This window comes from Calonectris borealis, chromosome W (genome assembly GCF_964195595.1).
Source record: "Calonectris borealis chromosome W, bCalBor7.hap1.2, whole genome shotgun sequence".
Classification (NCBI taxonomy): domain Eukaryota; kingdom Metazoa; phylum Chordata; class Aves; order Procellariiformes; family Procellariidae; genus Calonectris; species Calonectris borealis.
The window spans coordinates 25,710,299-25,727,949 of record NC_134351.1 but is presented as its reverse complement, the minus strand read 5'-3'; the positions used below and the strand labels follow the sequence as shown (position 1 = coordinate 25,727,949).

The window sequence follows — 17,651 nt, the reverse complement described above, 5'->3', positions numbered from 1 at the left end:
GTCCTGGGAGGTCCAGCAATTCAAAGACGATAGGTCCTATTCTCCACCTGTACGGACCAGTATCTCAGCCATTAGGAGTCAGCGTTTTTCTGCTCAAGAGAGAGGATACAGAGGGTACACACCCCGGGGCACCCTGTGGTTTTACCTGCGTGACCACGGAGAGGACATGAGGAAGTGGGGCGGGAAATTTACCTTGACCCTAGAGGGACAGGTACGTGAGTTGCAAGGAAAAACAATGACACAAGGGGGTTCTCCCAGGAAATATCTGCTCCAGTTTCTAGAAAAAACAGTGTCTCATGACTGTTTCCAGTGAACATTTGTACAGACAGAGTAGAAGGGCTGATCTTACTTTGGATTGTAATGAAGGAATTCTTGACTCGCGTTTGCAAGAAGAGAGAAACGAATACAATGACCAGGACTAGAGGGGCCCTGCCTCCAGCCAGGTGGAGGAAAGGGACAACCGGGTTTACTGGACTGTGTGGATTCGATGGCCTGGCACATCAGACCCACAGGAGTATAAGGCTCTCGTAGACACTGGTGCACAGTGTACCCTGATGCCATCAGGCTATAAAGGGGCAGAACCCATTTGTATTTCTGGAGTGACAGGGGGATCCCAAGAGTTAACTGTATTGGAGGCCGAAGTGAGCCTAACCGGGAATGAGTGGCAGAAGCACCCCATTGTGACTGGCCCAGAGGCTCCGTGCATCCTTGGCATAGACTACCTCAGGAGAGGGTATTTCAAGGACCCAAAAGGGTACCGGTGGGCTTTTGGTATAGCTGCCCTGGAGACGGAGGAAACTAAACAGCTGTCCACCTTGCCCGGTCTCTCGGAGGACCCTTCTGTTGTGGGGTTGTTGAAGGTCCAAGAACAACAGGTGCCGATCACTACCACAACGGTGCACCAGCGGCAATATCGCACCAACCGAGACTCCCTGATCCCCATCCATGAGCTGATTCGTCGACTGGAGAGCCAAGGAGTGATCAGCAAGACTCGCTCACCCTTCAACAGTCCCATATGGCCAGTGCGAAAGTCCAATGGAGAGTGGAGACTAACAGTAGACTACCGTGGCCTGAACGAAGTCATGCCGCCGTTGAGTGCTGCCATGCCGGACATGCTAGAACTCCAATACGAACTGGAGTCAAAGGCAGCCAAGTGGTACGCCACCATTGATATCGCTAATGCCTTCTTCTCCATCCCTTTGGCGGCAGAGTGCAGGCCGCAGTTTGCTTTCACTTGGAGGGGCGTCCAGTACACCTGGAACCGACTGCCCCAGGGGTGGAAACACAGCCCTACCATTTGCCATGGACTGATCCACACCACACTGGAACAGGGTGAGGCTCCAGAACACCTGCAATACATTGATGACATCATTGTATGGGGCAACACAGCAGAGGAAGTTTTTGAGAAAGGGGAGAGAATAGTCCAAATCCTTCTGAAGGCTGATTTTGCCATAAAACAAAGTAAGGCCAAGGGACCTGCACAGGAGATCCAGTTTTTAGGAATAAAATGGCAAGATGGACGTCATCAGATCCCAATGGATGTGATCAACAAAATAAAGGCCACGTCCTCACCAGTTAGCAAGAAGAAAACACAGGCTTTCTTAGGCATTGTGGGTTTTTGGAGAATGCATATTCCAAATTACAGGCAGATCGTAAGCCTTCTCTATCAAGTGACCTGGAAGAAGAACGATTTCAAATGGGGCCCTGAGCAACGACAAGCCTTTGAGCAAATTAAACGGGAGATAGTTCAGGCAGTAGCCCTTGGGCCAATCCGGGCAGGACAAGATGTAAAGAATGTGCTTTACACCGCAGCCGGGGAGAATGGCCCTACCTGGAGCCTCTGGCAGAAAGCACCAGGGGAGACTCGAGGTCGACCCTTAGAGTTCTGGAGTCGGGGATACAGAGGATCCGAGGCCCGCTACACTCCAACTGAGAAGGAGATATTGGCAGCATATGAAGGGGTTCGAGCTGCTTCGGAAGTGGTTGGCACTGAAGCACAGCTCCTCCTGGCACCCCGACTGCCGGTGCTGCGCTGGATGTTCAAAGGGAGGGTCCCCTCTACACATCATGCAACCGATGCTACGTGGAGTAAGTGGGTCGCACTGATCACACAACGGGCCCAAATAGGAAACCCCAGTCGCCCAGGAATCTTGGAAGTGATCACGAACTGGCCAGAAGGCAAAGATTTTGGAATATCCCCAGAGGAGGAGGTGACGCGTGCTGAAGAGGCCCCACTGTATAATAAACTACCAGAAAATGAGAAGCAATATACCCTGTTCACTGATGGGTCCTGTCGCCTTGTGGGAAAGCATCGGAGGTGGAAAGCTGCTGTATGGAGTCCTATACGCCAAGTTGCAGAAACTGCTGAAGGAGAAGGTGAATCGAGTCAGTTTGCAGAGGTGAAAGCCATCCAGCTGGCCTTGGACATTGCTGAACGAGAAAAATGGCCAGTACTTTATCTCTATACTGACTCATGGATGGTGGCAAATGCCCTGTGGGGGTGGTTGCAGCAGTGGAAGCAGAACAACTGGCAGCGCAGAGGTAAACCCATCTGGGCTGCTGCATTGTGGCAAGATATTGCTGCCCGGGTAGAAAACCTGGCTGTAAAAGTACGTCACATAAATGCTCACGTACCCAAGAGTCGGGCCACTGAAGAACACCAAAACAACCAGCAGGTGGACCAGGCTGCTAAGATCAAAGTAGCTCTGGTGGATCTGGACTGGCAACATAAGGGTGAATTATTTATAGCCTGGTGGGCCCATGACACCTCAGACCATCAAGGAAGAGATGCAAGATATAGATGGGCTCGTGATCGAGGGGTGGACTTGACCATGGATGCTATTGCACAGGTTATCCATGAATGTGAAACATGCGCTGCAATCAAGCAAGCCAAGCGAGTAAAGCCTCTCTGGTATGGAGGACGATGGTTGAAATACAAATATGGGGAGGCCTGGCAGATGGATTATATCACACTCCCACAAACCCGCCACGGCAAGCGCTATGTGCTCACGATGGTGGAAGCAACCACCGCATGGCTGGAAACATATCCCGTGCCCCATGCCACCGCCAGGAACACCATCCTGGGCCTTGAAAAGCAAGTCCTATGGCGACATGGCACCCCAGAAAGAATTGAGTCAGACAACGGGACTCATTTCCGAAACACCCTCATAGACACCTGGGCCAAAGAGCATGGCATTGAGTGGGTATATCACATTCCCTACCATGCACCAGCCTCTGGGAAAATCGAACGATACAATGGACTGCTAAAGACAACACTGAGGGCAATGGGTGGTGGGACATTCAAGCATTGGGACACACATTTAGCAAAAGCCAACTGGTTAGTCAACACCAGGGGATCTGCCAATCGAGCTAGCCCTGCCCAGTCAAAACTTTTGCATACTGTAGATGGAGATAAAGTCACTGTCGTGCACATAAGAAATATGCTGGGGGAAAACAGTCTGGGTTACTCCTGCCTCTGGCAAGGGAAAACCCATTCGTGGGATTGCTTTTGCTCAAGGACCTGGGTGCACTTGGTGGGTAATGCGAAAGGATGGGGAAGTCCAGCGTGTACTTCAAGAGGATTTGATTTTGGGTGAAAAAAGCCAATGAACTGAATTGTATGATGTTAAATGTTATATGATATTGTATATCTTTATTTCTATGGTTGCTATCAATGGTATAGCAGTAAAAATCACCCAGATTAATGAAGAATGAACTAACTCCGATGAAACCGAGCAAAGTGCAACAATGATAGAACCGGAGGAGCGCAGCAATACTGAAATGGTAACTGGCTTCAGGATGCAACAGCCCAACACCACACACCATCTCTCCTGCCCTTAAAGACTGTTGTAACAGATGGAGCCCAAAGTCGTGGACTAAATGAACTCAGTGGACATTTTAAAGGGATAGTCCATAGACTAAGGGAATGATATCTGTGTGTGTATTTATATATATATAAAAAAAGAAAGATGGTGGTTATTAATTGAAATGTATTGAAAAATGTGAGACTGTCCTGGTTTTGGCTGGGATGGAGTTGATTTTCTTCCTATTAAGTGGTATAGTGCTGTGTTTTGGATGTAGTGTGAGAATAATGTTGATGACACGCTGATGTTTTGGTTGTTGCTAGGTATTGTTTACGCTAGTCAAGGACTTTTCATCTTCCCATGCCCTGCCAGATGTGCAGGGGGCTGGGAGGGAGTGTGGCCAGGGCGGCTGGCCCAGCTGGCCAATAGGCTATTCCATACCTTATGACGTCATGCTCAGCATATAAGGCTGGGTGAAGAAGAAGGAGGGGGGGCGTTCGGAGTGATGGCGTGTGTCTTCCCAAGTAACCGTTACGTGTGATGGAGCCCTGCTTTCCTGGCGATGGCTGAACACCTGCCTGCCGATGGGAAGTGGTGAATGAATTCCTTGTTTTGCTTTGCTTGCGTGCGCGGCTTTTGCTTTCCCTATTAAACTGTCTTTATCTCAACCCACGAGTTTTTCTCACTCTTACCCTCCCGATTCTCTCCCCGTCCCGCTGGGGGTGGGGGGAGTGAGTGAGCGGCTGCGTGGTTTTTGGCTGCTGCCAGGTTAAACCACGACAGAGACCTAAGCACGACGTAAACGGTATAGAATAAGGGGTGGATACTGTCCTGGTTTCGGCTGGGACAGGGTTAAATTTCTTCCTAGTGCTGTGTTTTGGATTTAGTATGAGGAGAATGTTGATAACACACTGATGTTTTCATTTGATTCTAAGTACCCTGTCCTGTCAAGGACAGCTTCCATGCTACCAAGTAGAGGCTGGGAGGGAACACAACCAGGACAGCTGGCCCAGCTGGCCAGCGGGGTATTCCATACCATGTGACGTCATGCTCAGTATATGAATGGTAGGCGTGATCCAGGAAGTAGCGATTGCTACTTGGTTATCGGTCAGCGCGGGTGGTGAGCAATTGCATTGTGCATCACTCATTTTGTATATTCTATCGTTATTATTATTGTTATTATTTTCCCTTTTCTGTTCTATTAAACTGTCTTTATCTCAATCCATGAGTTTTTCTCACTCTTACCCTTCCGATTCTCTCCCCGTCCCACTGGGGGCTGGGAGGGGAGTGAGCGAGTGGCTGTGTGGTATTTGGCTGCCTGCCAGGTTAAACTACAACAAACAGGTGTCACATCAGATACCTCCAGCTCTTCTCGACCGTGAAGTACAAGGTGACTCTGACAGTCACAATTGCTCTGGGCAAAAACTCCACCACTCTCACCATTGACGAGTTCGCCATAGGTAACTTCCACGGCAGCAACTGGCTTCTCTGAGACAGTGCTGGGTTTGGCTTGCTCTGCACGCAGCGTCACCCACTGAAGCGACGGGCCAGGGAAGGGGCAGGCTCTCCAAGTAGAGCCTCTACCTATCTGCGCATGAGATGGAGCCGGGGTCTGAGCCATGCTGGCATCCTCCCGGTGCTCCCCTGATTCTTCTGGCCCTGCTGTAACTGATGCCAGCACCTGAGCATCCTAGGGGAGCCAGGCAGGATGCCCACAGGCAGCCCCCATGCTGGTCCCATTGGTGGCCTGGTGCCCTTCCTGGTCCCATCCCCAGTGGTCCAGGTATCCTGTGGTTGCTGAGCTCCTCCTTGTTTGGGGGCTGGGAAAGTGTCTGCCAGGTACCGGGGCAGAGGGCTGTGAAACCAGTGTGGTCCAAATGGCATTGCCCTTTTTGCCCCTCTGAGCATTCCTAAAAGAGAGGTTTGGTGTTTGTGCTGGAAGCAGAGTTCTGAGAATTAGGATTGGAAGAGAAATTAAAATGTCCCATCCTCTTCCCCCCATCCCTAGGCAGGATAAGCCCTTCCAAAATCATCCTCCACCAGCCCTTACCTAACCTGCTCCTAAAAACGCTGTTCCCCCCTTTGCACCTCTTCACTGCCCCATCCAGGCAGTGGATGCTGTGCAATGTGGGACAGGGAACAGCGGGCCCTGGGGGCTGGGGTGTCCGTGCTGCCACCTGTGCTGCAGGGATGCTGCCCGGCCGTGTCCAGACCCATGGTGCTGATGGTCCAACTGTGACGGACTGGTGTGGACCGAGCAATTCAGTGCAAAGCACGGCAAAGCAGGGAGCTGGGCACAGTGCTTTTGCCACCAGCCAAAGCCAGCTTACAGCCAGTGCCATGACAAGACTGTGCATCCTCAAAGAACAGGAAAAATGGAAGAGAGTAGAGATCAGGAACACATTGCAAAACAATTTGCTGGTTACATGTGGCAATTACTGGACCAGAAAAACAAATAAATGAATCCTTGAAATGCAGCCAGCAGTCAGTTGTTGCCTTCGATGTGCTGCATGTGCCAGTTCTGAGCAGCTAGAAGTGCCGGAGTGCAAGAAGAGGAGCTCCACTGCTGTCCCAGATTTTCTCTTTCTATCCCAAATCCTGGAAATCATCAAATAAGAAACATGGTGCCAGCTCTGAACAGAGCGGGGAAATTATTTTGGAGCAGGGACTGTCCTGCCGTCCATATCCAAAGCTTGTATTCGTTGGTGTATTGCAAATGTTGATAACAAGGCAAGGAGCTTAGCAGGGAAGCGGTGGAGTTTCAGTTGCTTGGGTGTCTTTAAATGGAAATTGTTGTGTTTGTGGAGGATACACTCCTTAAAAATGAAGGTAACCTCCAGCCTGCAGGGCCCAGGGCAGCAATTAAGCTGCATTTTCTGAGTTCCTTGCATTCCCTCCTGCAGGAGTTCAGGGCATCGTCCTGTAACATCTGCATCCCACCCATGCCCTGCCTGGCTTCCCGAACATCTGGTGCTACTCCTGAGCAAAACAGCCGGCACCACCTTGGGAGGAGGGATCTGCCCATCCTCCATCCAGCACACAAGGGCAACCCCCCAGGGAAGCACACCCAGCTGCGAGCCCCAGGTGTCCTGGCACCAGCACAAGCCAGATCCAGCCCAGGAGTTTGAACTCAGCCGGGGTTGGAAGAGCTGTGAATGGAGGCCAGCACTGCCCCAGGCCAGCCATTAGCACGGGTGCAATATCACTGCCTCTTGCGAGAGCTCCCAGAGAGGCACAGGGTGCCCAGATGCATCCCGGTGGTTGCAGTGGGAGGTGAGACCCCCCCGGCACCACCTGGCAGATGCTCTAACACCCTCTGGGACAGCACTTGGGGAAGGGGTGATGGGTTGGTGCTGATAGGAAGGGCTGTGTCCTGCACCCTGGAGCCAGCCCGCTTCAATAAACACTTCAATATTGGCCTTAAAATCTCCACATTCTGTACAGCTATGAAATTCTCCTCCTCAGGATTTGGTATGGCCGCTGTGCATAAGAAGCATAGACACCGTGGTGATTGAGTGTTTAAGCAGGCAGTTGGCAGGCTTAGCAGAGTCATTACAGGATGAACTCAGCTGCTGCCAATCAACAGCCACCTACCCTGAACGGAGCTTCTCCTTGTGTCTTCCTGGTGTTTCCAATTAAAACAAGTGCACTGTGTTAGTATATTTTGCCAGGCAATTTTGTCCTAGATTGCTTGCTCTCCTTGCAGAAGCCTCTGCATTTTGACTTCTCTTCTGGCTCTCCTCTCTGTGGCTGCAAGCCTGGGGTTGTGTCCCAGCGCAGTAGGTGCTGGCAGTGTGGATCTAGCACCCAGCAGATGCCTTGGGGATCTCTACCAGTGCCAGCTGGGCTGAGATCTCATCTTGGAAGTTGTGCTGGGTTTTGCTTGGGACAAAGCATCGGCTTGCTGGAAAAATGCTGCATGGGAGCATTGTGACATGTGCATGCATCTTGCTAAAATGGAGAGATGGTGTCAACCAGCAACTGCATGATGCTTCTCCTAAAATCCCCATGCTGGGGATGTCAAAGCCCACCTTGTGTTTTCACCTTAGCCTAGAGAAAACCATCACATCTTCTGTGTGGAGGTTAAACCCCAGGCGTGAAGCCCTGATCTTGTGCCTCGCTGGGAACGGAGCAGCCTGGAGCCAATGTGAGAGCAGCGTGGTGCCAGCGGCTCTCCCTCCTGGTGCCGGCTGAGCTGGGAGCAGACCCGCTGCTGGGTCAGACCACCCACCTGGCCCAGGCAAACACAAAAAGCCCCCTGGGAAAGAGTGACCTCCTTTTGTTTTGCTTCCTCTCTCCCTCCTCCCTCCCTGGAGCCCCCAGCAGAAAATCCCTTCCCCAGCTGCTCGGAAGATGGGCTCTAATTGAGTGGAAAATGATTGGTACTTTCTTTTGCTATCCTGAGCCCATGCCTTGCTGGTGGTCGTGCTGTGCAGGTTAGTAGCAGCCAGCTGCAAGGGGGTGCTCTGTATTTCCATTTTCAATGATGGCTGGAAGAGGTTTTCCAGCCCTCTAGCCCCCATGTCTCATCGGTAGGCGAGAGAACTGGGCTGCCTTCCTCCCTGTCTCGCTCCTGGAAATTGTTTTCATAATTACATCTTCTGCAAAGGTATCGATATTAATAAAGGTGAGCATGGGGAGGGCAAGGCTCTGCAAAGCCCTGCAGATGTCAGGGCTCCAGCCCTGAGGCAGGAGGAGGTGGGAGAGGGGCTGGAGGAGCTGGAGAGGAGAGGGCTTGGAGGCAGAGAAAGGTGCCAGGGAGGAGTGAGGTGGCGTGTCAGGAGCTGCGCACCTCCCTCGTGATGGTTGGGACAGAGTGGCGACATTTATGGCCCTCCAGGACACATCCCCACCTTCTTGCTCGTGTTTCAGCCCAAGAACCAGGTAGCTGGCACATGCATCCTACAGCAAAGCAGGGACATCGCCACCACGCAGCAATGCCGGCATCGTGCCTCGGCACCTTTCTCCTCGTGTGAGCCCAGGGCAAATTAGCAGAAGAAGATGCACAGCATTAAAAGGAGGAAGACAGCCTTGGACGGGGCCTTGCAGGCATGGGTGCCTTCCCCAAATCTGCCACCCATTCCTTGTGTGACCTTGGGAAGGTCATTTGATCCTCTCAGCACCAGCTCTGGAGTGATTAAGATGCAGAGCATCTCGGAGGGGCTGCGTGAGGACAAACGTGCCCGTGTCTGTACAAAATTCAGAGTCTCTGAACATGGGTATACAGTTGCCTAGGCAGAAGGTCAGTTCAATTCATACTACTTAGGGAGGCAGAATTAAATTACCTAGACTGACATTTGACTAAGACGTGGAGTTTAATATCCCTCTGCTCATGGAGAATGCCAGGGGATATTTAATGGCTGCAAGGGATCCATTTTAGCGCTCATTGGAGAGATGGGTGCGTGGGCGACGGGATGGGTGATGGGCCCCTCCATGCTGCGGGGTCTCAGCTGCCTTTCTGAACCACCGGCTTCATTTCTAACAACAGCCCAGGACGATAGATAGCTAAAGACTTGTGGTTAAGTGTGAGCATGCAGAGCCTTTAGGAAAAGCTGTGATTTGGAGATAATTGCCTGATCCTTTCCAGCACCAGGGCTCGCGGGGGCCATCTGCATGAGTCCGCTGCTCTCCACATCTCTTCTTGCATGCTGAGCCCTTGCTTGGAAGCAGCAGCCGAAAACCAAGCAGGAAGAGCTGTGAGCCGCCTCCCGGCCAAGCCCCGCATCTCCTTCCCAGGAATGTCTGGAGATGCTCCCTTGGCTCTGTGGGATAATATTACATTTGGTTTTGTAGCCACTTAACCAGTACTCAGCCTAATGCCCATCGTTCATTATTATTATTACTATTATTGCTTTTATTACGTTACTGCCTGCAGGCCCTTGCTGAGGACAGGGCTCTTATGCTGGCTGATGTACAGCCAGACAGCCACTGCCTCGCCATGTGCGGGCTAAATGGAGGCAGACAAAGGCCAGGGAAGGAGGAGCGCTCATCCCCGTGTGCGGAGCAGGGACCCGGGAAGCTGCGGAGGATAAAGCACTCCTTCAACATCACGCAGAAATCGGGGAGCTGGACCCAGCCCATCTCCCCTTGCTCTTCAGCTGGCCCCTGTGGGACCGGCCCTGATGTTTCCCACGATGCGCACAGTGTAATGAGGTCTGTCCTAAGAGATGTAGGTCTGTCCTCACTGGACCAGCTGCCAGAGGCGTGGTCCCCTGTCCCAGCTCTCGCATCCCCACTGCCATGGACAGATGTGGCAGGAATGGCTGCGACTTTGTGCTTTTCAAGGGGCTGGCACTGCTGTGCTTTCTAGCCTGGGCAGGAGTCCCACAGATGGGGGGATGCATGAGGAGGTAGTTGCAGCCCTCCTGCTGGGGACTGCTGCTTTTCTCATTAACCTGCAGCACTGTTTGAAGGCTCGCCGCAGCCAGGAGCGCAGCACCCTTCAATAGCTGGGCTCTGCCGTGCTCGCTCAGAGCCAGGGCAGCCCTCCCCTGTGCCTCAGGGACAGTCTCCAACCCATGGGAGTGGAACTGGGGGTCACATCACTGCAAAATGAGTGGGTGACTCCCACCTCAGCATCAGGGCACCTTTTTTTGGCTCTCCTGAAACCCACTGCGCTGGCATCTCTTGTTGCTGCCCAAGCACACGTGCCCTGCCCAGCACAACTGTGTTTGAGTATCCCTCTGCTGTGACTCTGGGCTGGCACACCAAAAAGCAGGGCCAGGCTCTCTGCATTACCCAGGGAGTATCCTGTCGCATCCATTCCCAGCCCTGCGCTTTCCTCCCCATGGCCTCACTGCAGAGCCGCAGTTCACAGTCATCTGCATTCATTCAGCCGAACAGACTTTTGTTTTGCAAACCGAGCCCACCGAGCCAGTGCTGGATTTATACTTTTCCGTATGTGTTTGGACTCCAAGTCCCTGTTGATGGAAGCTGATGTCCAGCCTGAGCCCGAGGATTCAAAGTGAGCGGAGGAATTGCACAGCCATCTGGAGTAGCTCAGCACGGCGCAGCCCCGGCAAGTCGTCCCTCCTGCAGAGGATAAAGCTGTAAATGGAAAATTGTGTCCCGTCCTGCTGCAGAGTGGGATCAATGGGAGCCAGGAGGTGGCACTGGGCACCCGTGCTCAGGCCCATGGGTGTTTGCTCGCCAGCTGCTCCCCAGGAGCATCCTCTGAGCACCGAGTGCAGTGGGGATGAAGGAGGCAGTCCAGCCCTCCTTGCACTCACCGCAGCAGAGGGAAGGCGATGGCAGGCAGGAGAGGCTGTCAGGGTGGTGGTGAAGGGATGGTGAAGGAGGACCACAGTGGGGTGTGTGCCAGGGTGCTGAGTGGGAGGGCTGGGGAGGGAGAGGTGGTGGTGGGATGGGGGCTATGTCTCGGTGGGAACAGGACCAACTCTGGGTCCCACCAAGGTCGTTGGGCTGTGGCTTCATTTCAGCGGCACCCCTCTGCCTCACCCACAGCCAAGAAAGCAGGTTTGAAAGCATCACAGGCTTGTTTCTCCTTAGAGGAGCAAGCGGTGGTGGTGCAGGTGTCACCGAAATCGGGAAGGAACCTCGTAACACCAATGTAGTGTTAAAAGGCAGGCATTCTTTATTAGCAGCGCTGGGGACACGGGGGATCGCTCCACCACAGCGTGTCCAATTTGTTGCACCTTTCACCATAAATTTATACAACAAAATCATAAATATACATAGCATTACATCATTTACTAATACATATGCATGACTAGTCTTCGCTTCGTATTAAAATGAGCTCTCCTCCCATTTGCGCCTGCGCACTGTTGCTTGGTGGTGGTCGTCAGGGGTCTTGGAGATGAAGGCCAGTGACTCCTCTTCGTCACTGTTGGCTGACCCTTTTACTTTGCGCAGACTCAGTGGCCTCTTGGCTTCTATCCGACCTAGGTGATTTGTTTCAACTGGTTTCTTCTAAGCATCAGTTGCTTCTTACAATGGTATGCTAAATTATCTTCTAATATTTAACAAACCAACAATCCCTCATGTTCCTAAATTTATTTGTACTGTACTGTACTATAGAAACATGAACAGAACACTCTACCTGAATTTATAATAACTATTTGTTTCAAACATCTACTCCTAGCAACTAGTGATTTCTTTTGATCATTAGTTTGATTGGAATTTAACCCAATCATGGTTTGGGGCTTTACAGAGAAATTTAAAGTAGCAGCACTGCTTGGTAACTGTATGGTAACATTTCCCCCCTTTGGAAGTCTTGAAATTTTATTTAATTTCAATACTTCCACAATATTAACTATTTACAAAGGCAGGATTCGTGTTTGCTAGATTGTAATTGTCACCACTATTTCCTACTAGTGCGAGAGTGATCTTTCGATCAACGGCAGCCTTCCTTGTGAACTCTCTTTTCAAGCAATAATAGATAAGCAATATCACTAGGGAAATAATTAACAAACACAATACAGTACTAATTAAAGATTTTACCCAGGATTCAAATTTGTCGTTAAAATTCCCCATGGAATCGACTCACCTACTGCTCTCGGAATTGGGAGGCATGCCGTTATTTGGGTGACATTTTGCAATTTAGCAAACTCCTTTATCAATCCTATCATTAGATTTTCTTCCGGAGTCCTTTTGGGAATGTGTATCAATTGCTCTGATGAATCTTCAATTTCTGTTTTGTTCATTTGATTTCCTTCTTCTCCAAATAAAGTTCCCACCAATATTAATTGCCAGATTAACATACATTTTCTTACAATCAGACACATTTTAGAGTCAATTTTGCAGTTTCTGGATCCCTATTAATAATTTTCCACGACGGGGCCTTCTTTACTCGAGTGTAATGTATCCACGGCTCCACTCCTTCTACTTTGATTGCAGTGTAAGTTGTTAACAGTACCTGGAAGGGTCCCTTCCACTTCTCCTGCAGTGGTTCAGAGTTCCAGGTTCTTACATATACAAGATCACCTGGCTGATACTGATGTACAGGCGTATCCAAGGCAAGTGATCTAGTCAATACCACATATCTTCGGAGTGCTCCAAGGACTTTCCCTAAAGAAATCAAATATCTTTTCAAATCAGTTTCCCCAGTTACCTTAATATCCCCTGGGATTAAAGGAATTTGGTATGCCTTACCATACAAAATTTCATATGGACTTACACCGTCTTTTGATCTTGGTTGAATTCTAATTCTTAAAAGAGCCAACGGTAAGGCCTGTGGCCACCTCAAAGATGTTTCCTGGCAAATTTTACTTATCTGTCTTTTCAATGTTTGATTCATTCTCTCTATTTTTCCACTTGACTGTGGTCTCCAGGGGGTATGTAGGTCCCACTTGATGCCTAAAATTTTGCTAATTTGCTGGACCATTTCTGCCACGAAATGCGGTCCCCTATCAGAAGACATTCCTATCGGTACTCCAAATCTAGGTATTATTTCTTTCAATAATATTTTGACTACCTCTTTGGCTTTGTTGGTGCGGCAAGGAAAGGCCTCCGGCCATCCAGAAAATGTGTCAATCAACACTAACAAATATCTACACCCATTTTGCCTGGGTAACTCAGAAAAATCAATTTGCCAATAATCTCCAGGAGAATTTCCTTGCTTTATTACTCCTAACGGTGGCTTCTTTTGGTTCAAAGGATTATTCTTATGACAAATTAAACACTTAGCTACTATTGATTTAACTATTCCTGTCATTCCCACGCAAACTGCAAATGTTTTCAAACTAGATATCATTGCATCTATTCCCCAATGTGTCTGCTCATGCTTTTCTCTTGCAAGTTCTATCATAACCTGCGGGGTCACTATTACTTGTTTTTCCGGTGTTACCCACCATCCTTCGGCATTTTGGGATGCCTTTAATTGCTCTGCCAATTGGTTATCCAATTTACTATATTTTGGTTTTGAATCAGGGAGTTTTATGTGTTTTACTGGTACTAGTGCAAGGATGCCTTGTTTTGCTGCCTCTTTCGCAGCTTTATCTGCCAATCGATTACCTATGTTTACTACTGTTTGACCAAATTGGTGGGCTTTGCAATGCATTACTGCTACTTCTTTCGGTTTCTGTACGTCTTCTAGAAGTTGGAGAATTTCTTCCTTGTATTTTATAGATGTTCCTTGAGCTGATAACAATCCTCTCTCTTTCCAAATAGCTCCATGAGCATGGATCACACCAAACGCATATTTAGAATCAGTCCAAATGTTTACCCTTTTTCCCTCGGCAATTTGCAGAGCTCGCCTTAATGCAACCAGTTCTGCTTTCTGTGCTGAGGTATTTGTAGGCAGCATCCTTGATTCCAGTACCTCGGTGGTGGTGACAACAGCATACCCGGCCATTCGCTTTCCTTCCTGGACAAAGCTGCTTCCATCAGTAAACAGTTCCAAGTCAGGATGTTCCAGAGGTTCATCTCTCAAATCCAATCTACTGGAATAGACTTGTTCAATGGTTAGCAAACAATCATGTTCTAAACTTCCTGCTGGATTCTCTGTTGTTAGAAATATTGCTGGATTGACAATTGGTGTGGTTTTCAATTCCACATCATCTTGTTCCAATAGGACAACCTGGTATTTTAGCATTCTGCTAGGGGACAACCAATGACCCCCCTTTTGCTCTAGAACAGTTATCACCATGTGTGGGGCATATACCACCATCTTCTGTCCCATAGTCAACTTTCGAGCCTCTTGGATCAACAACACTGTTGCTGCTACAGCGCGCAAACATCCCGGCCATCCTTTACTCACATTATCAAGTTGTTTGGAGAAATACCCAACCGGTCTTTTCCAGGATCCCAGTCTTTGTGTCAGCACTCCCAGAGCCAGATGTTGTCTCTCGTGCACAAACAGCTCGAACGGCTTAGTCACATCAGGTAGTCCTAAAGCAGGAGCCATCATCAATGCTTTCTTTAGTTCTTTAAATGACTTTCGGCATTCAGGTGTCCAGGTCAAATACCGATCTTTGGATTCTTTCAAAGCCTCGTATAGTGGCTTTACATATAGTCCATAGTCCACAATCCAAAGTCGGCACCATCCAACCATTCCCAAAAAGGCTCTCAATTCCTTTGGGCTATTGGGTTCAGGGGTCTGACAGATTGCTTCCTTTCTTTCATTCCCCAATTGTCTTTGTCCCTGGGATACTTCAAAACCCAGGTAAATCACAGTTTCTTTTCCTATTTGGGCCTTAGTCTTAGAGACTCTATATCCACCTTGGCCCAGGAAGTTCAATAAACTAATAGTACTCTCGAGGCACTCCTTTTTGTTTTCTGCCGCTATCAAGATGTCATCCACATACTGTAACAATGTGCCTTTCCCTTGATTCTGTCTCTTCCATATTTCCAATTCTTTTGCCAATTGGTTTCCAAATATTGTAGGGCTATTTTTAAACCCTTGTGGAAGTACAGTCCATGTCAATTGTGTCTTCCGTCCTGTGGTAGGGCTTTCCCATTCAAAAGCAAATATGCTTTGGCTTTTTGCATCCAGGGGTATGCAAAAGAAGGCATCCTTTAAATCCAGTACCGTAAACCATTTATGTTCCTCTTTTAGAGAGGTCAATAAAGTATATGGGTTAGCTACAACTGGATGCATATCTTGCACTATTTGATTTATAGCTCTCAAATCTTGAACTAATCGATATTCTTTTCCTCCAGATTTCTTTACTGGCAATATGGGAGTGTTATATTCTGATTCACATTCTATCAAGAGCCCATATTCTAAAAACTTTGTAATCAATTCTTCTAATCCTTTCCGAGCCTCCCACTTAATGGGGTATTGTTTTTGTCTTACCGGCTTGGCTCCAGGTTTCAGGTTTACTTTTACCGGTTCTGCCAACTTAGATCGTCCTGGTTTTCCACTCGCCCAAACCAATGGAATTACTGCATTTTCCACTTCTTCTGGAATTTGTTCTTCCTTGGGGAAATCCAGAGGTTCAGCTAGGGTTGATTCCTCCGGTCCCCTTCATAAATCTTCGTCCAAGGTCATCAATTTAACTGCTTGAAGAGTTGGATCTAATTCTCTAATTTTGGGGCATTCTCTCTTCCAGTGTCCATGCTCCTTGCACGCGGCACATTGATCTTCCGCCAATCGGAGGTTTACCCTTTCTCTATCTCCAACATTCATTCCACGTCCTCTTCCTCTACCTCTACCCCTCCTATTATTTCCAGCTAGAACAGCCAGCAATTTTCCATCCCTTCGTGCTTGTCTTAATTCTTTTTCTTTTTCTCTATTATTATACACAGTCCATGCAATTTCAAGCATTTTACCCAAATTCCTAGATTCAGAACCTTCCAATTTCTGGAGTTTCTTCCTAATGTCTGGGGCCGACTGGCCCATAAATATAGAGGCCAATTGCGCTTCTTCATCTGGTTTATCTAAATCTAAATTAGTATATTTTCTAGCAGTCACCTTCAGTCTTTCCATGAAGGCTGAGGGAGACTCATTTGGTTCTTGTCTTACATCATATAGTTTTGACCAATTCATTGCCTTGGGCATTGCATGTCTCACACCGTATAAAATCCACCTCTGATATCTATTTAACATCTCTCTGGGCCCTGGTTGATTAGGGTCCCATTCAGGATTCACAGATGGAAAATTCTGTTCCACTGTTCCCTGTAAACCCCCGCTAGCATGTGCCCCTTCTACCTGCTTCCTATCAGCATTTAATACCATCCCTTTATCAGTATCATCAAGCAAAGCATCCAATATCACTTGTAAGTCACTCCAATCTGGTCGCAATGCGAAAAACAAATCAACATATGCCATTTCATCCCATTTACCTTCCCTCTTACAAAATAACATCAGTTGTAGGATGGTATTATATTGCAATGTTCCATTCTCTGGCCATTTTTCCCCATCTTCCAATTTATACATGGGCCACCAATTATTACAATATTCAATTAGCTGTTTCCGAGTCAAAGGATCACCCCCCAAATCTTTCCAATGCTTCAAAATACATCCCAAGGGTGTTCTTTGTGGGACTGCTTTCTTGCTCGGAAAAGTACCCATCCTCCAAAGACTAGTTGAGTGTGATTGTGCACTATCACCAGTCACTAGTCAGAGGGACCCCAACCCCTGGTGGAGCTCCCTCTCCGGGGACTCTAACCCCGCGGGGACTCTAACCCCTTCCTTTACCCGGGTCTCTAGCCCAACCCTGCGAAGCTTTCACCGCGACTTATGGGCAGGCGTTATTACTAGGTACCTCTCAGCCCAACTCTGCGTAGCTTTCGCCGCGCCTTACGAGCAGACCGCGGGGACTCTAACCCCTTTCCCTTTTTAGAAAAGAATGCCTTTTTACCTGTTCCAGGGGACTTGCTTTGAATTCTTCGGTCCGGGGATCAGAGGTTCTCCCCGAGAATCCCTCGGTGCCGGCTGGAGGTCCTGTGATCCCACGGATCCGTCGAGATTCACAAGCAGGGTCCCATCTGGGTCGCCAAAACTGTCACCGAAATCGGGAAGGAACCTCGTAACACCAATGTAGTGTTAAAAGGCAGGCATTCTTTATTAGCAGCGCTGGGGACACGGGGGATCGCTCCACCACAGCGTGTCCAATTTGTTGCACCTTTCACCATAAATTTATACAACAAAATCATAAATATACATAGCATTACATCATTTACTAATACATATGCATGACTAGTCTTCGCTTCGTATTAAAATGAGCTCTCCTCCCATTTGCGCCTGCGCACTGTTGCTTGGTGGTGGTCGTCAGGGGTCTTGGAGATGAAGGCCAGTGACTCCTCTTCGTCACTGTTGGCTGACCCTTTTACTTTGCGCAGACTCAGTGGCCTCTTGGCTTCTATCCGACCTAGGTGATTTGTTTCAACTGGTTTCTTCTAAGCATCAGTTGCTTCTTACAATGGTATGCTAAATTATCTTCTAAT

The 17,651-nt window shown here is 48.9% G+C and overlaps 1 pseudogene; it reads left to right on the top strand.

The window, feature by feature from the left end:
- Nucleotides 1-17,651, top strand: part of LOC142075088 (ciliary neurotrophic factor receptor subunit alpha-like) — a 202,409-nt pseudogene that overhangs the window by 162,132 nt on the left and 22,626 nt on the right.